Source organism: Rhinopithecus bieti, unplaced genomic scaffold, assembly GCF_001698545.2.
Source record: "Rhinopithecus bieti isolate Rb0 unplaced genomic scaffold, ASM169854v2 scaffold_32092, whole genome shotgun sequence".
NCBI lineage: Eukaryota > Metazoa > Chordata > Mammalia > Primates > Cercopithecidae > Rhinopithecus > Rhinopithecus bieti.
Window position 1 is genome coordinate 559,835 of NW_016813944.1, and position 2,510 is coordinate 562,344.

General features: G+C 44.9%; 1 long non-coding RNA gene across 3 annotated transcripts in view; it reads right to left on the bottom strand.

The window, feature by feature from the left end:
• Nucleotides 1-2,510, bottom strand: part of LOC108513382 (uncharacterized) — a 13,132-nt gene that overhangs the window by 4,420 nt on the left and 6,202 nt on the right. For 2 of the 3 annotated variants that reach the window (XR_001880884.1, XR_001880883.1), the window contains exon 2: nucleotides 761-952. This is a non-coding gene — a long non-coding RNA (uncharacterized LOC108513382). Of the gene's footprint in view, nucleotides 1-760; nucleotides 953-1,645; nucleotides 2,482-2,510 lie in introns of those variants that run through there. The other variant, XR_001880885.1, reaches the window with a different exon arrangement.

Below are 2,510 nucleotides of genomic sequence, written 5' to 3' on the forward strand. Positions count from 1 at the left end.
ATACATGCACACACACACACATACTCTATGTAATTTCATCACAACAATACGGTGTCGTGATTCACATAATCATTTTCTCAGAATACCTCCCAATTATCTTCCTCTTCCTAAGCTTTTACTGCCTTTGAAAAGGCCTATTGCGGCCGGGCGCGGTGGCTCAAGCCTGTAATCCCAGCACTTTGGGAGGCCGAGACGGGTGGATCACGAGGTCAGGAGATCGAGACCATCCTGGCTAACATGGTGAAACCCCGTCTCTACTAAAAAATACAAAAAAAAAACTAGCCAGGTGAGGTGGCGGGCGCCTGTAGTCCCAGCTACTCAGGAGGCTGAGGCAGGAGAATGGTGTAAACCCGGGAGGCGGAGCTTGCAGTGAGCTGAGATCCGGCCACTGCACTCCAGCCTGGGCGACAGAGCGAGACTCCGTCTCAAAAAAAAAAAGAAAAGAAAAGGCCTATTGCATAATTAACAAATGCCCCTATCCCTACAATCTTTTCCCTAACCATTTTCTTAAGCTTCTGACTCTCCCCAAGTTACCTGTTCTGCTCCTAACTCAAATGGGAGCTGCTCATTTTTCATTTTATGCCCCCTTCTCAGTGTTGGAAAGTGGGTCAAATTTCTTCCTTAGTACCCGCTGCTGCTTCCCAACCAGGACTCTCCCACCCTTTTGGATAGGCCTGTATCAATTAGAATGCTTGTGGCTGCAGGTAACAGAATATCCAACCAGAAGAGCCATAAACAATAAAGACATTTATTATCTTACATGATAAGAAGTCAAAAGGTTGAGTGATACGTGGCTAATTCAACAGGTCTTTCCATCTTTCCACTCTGTCTTCTCCAGGATATTGAATTTAATTTTATCCTCAGGTTTGTGTCCTCATAGTTTCAAGATAGCTGCTGCCACTCCAGTCATCACATCACTCACTGCTACATCTGAATTAGTTTCCTATGGCTTCTGTAACAAATACCACAAACTTGGTTCTTAAAACAACAACAATTTATTCTCTCACTGATCTAGAAGCCAGAGGTCTGATGTGTCACTGGGCTGACATCAAAGTGTTAGCAGGGCTATCCTCCCTCTGAAGGCTCTAGAGGATAATCTGTTTCTTGCCTCTTCCAGATTCTGATAGCTGCCAACATTCTTTGGCTTGTGGCCACATCACTCCAATCTCTGACTCTACCTTCACATTACCTTCTCGTGTATATGTGTGTGTGTGTGTGTGCGTGTGTGTGTTCTCTCTGTCTATATCAAATCTCCCTCTACCCCTCTCTTAAAATGTCACTTTGTGACTGCATTTAGGGCCCACCTGGACAATTCAGGATATTCTCCCCATCTCAAGATCCTAAACTTAATCGTATCTACAAAGACCCTTTTTCCATACAAGGTAACATTTACAGGTTCCCCCTGGGGAACCTGATATCTCTCAGGGGAATTATTCAACCTACTATAATGTCAAAAGGTGGAAAGTGCAATTTCTCCTCACCTACAATTTCCTAACCAGGAGGAAAATCTTTCCTAGAAGCCCCCATCTTATTGCCCCCTAGTCCTGTTGGCTGGGGTTGGGTCATAAGCTCATACATGTGACCTAATGGGGAAGGAAGGCTCTATCAGCAAGAAAAATGATGAAAGGATGAGGTTAAAACTCACCAACATCTGCCTCAGGATTCCTGCTCCCTGAAGGCCCAGGTCATCAGGCCAAGACCCTGCTTCCCTTCCGTGATGTTGTTCTCTTTTGGTTTTCTGCTCACTCCTCCTCAGTCATTGAAGCCTGGCATTTGTTTCATATTCTTTCTATCTGACCCATCTAACCACTGAGCACTCAGTTCTCTGACCTCCTCATCTTGCAGTGAGCTTCCATACCCCATCTCTGACTTCCATTCTCACAGCTTCACCCTAGACCTGGACATCCTCCCTGAGATAACAAGTACAGATGACTGCCCTCCAGCTACATCCCCCTCCCTCCAGCTTACTCTGTTATTCCCATCACTCCTCCTCTCTCCTTTCTGCCCATCCACCAGGCACTTTTGTCTTGAGTTTCCTCCTATCAGAACAGATGACTTATATTCTAAATTCCCTTGACCCTTGATCCTTCCACTGAAATTATTTAGCAAAACCCCAATTCTGGACGAACCCCACTATTTGCTCAAATGTTTTCATTGTTTGAATTCCCACTTCTCCCCTCAGGGCAGATAACTTTACTTCATATTTCACAATTAAAGCAGAAGACATCTGATAGAAACTCCTCAACTCTCCACCACTAAATATATTTGCCTATGTACTGGGGCTTTTAACCTTTCATCCTTGTTACAACGAAGTGGGACTCTGTGTACTTCTGCCTCGAATGGACGTCTGCTTCCATTGACAACTCCAGAAGATTCCCTTGTTCCACTTTCCTTTCTCAATTCCTGGCTTTCCTCTCCCAGGCAGAGGTGGCAGGAGTTTGGGGGCAGGTTGGTATTAAAAGGAGAAAAGGTATTACGATTACCCAGACCTAATTCTACTTCATTTTGTA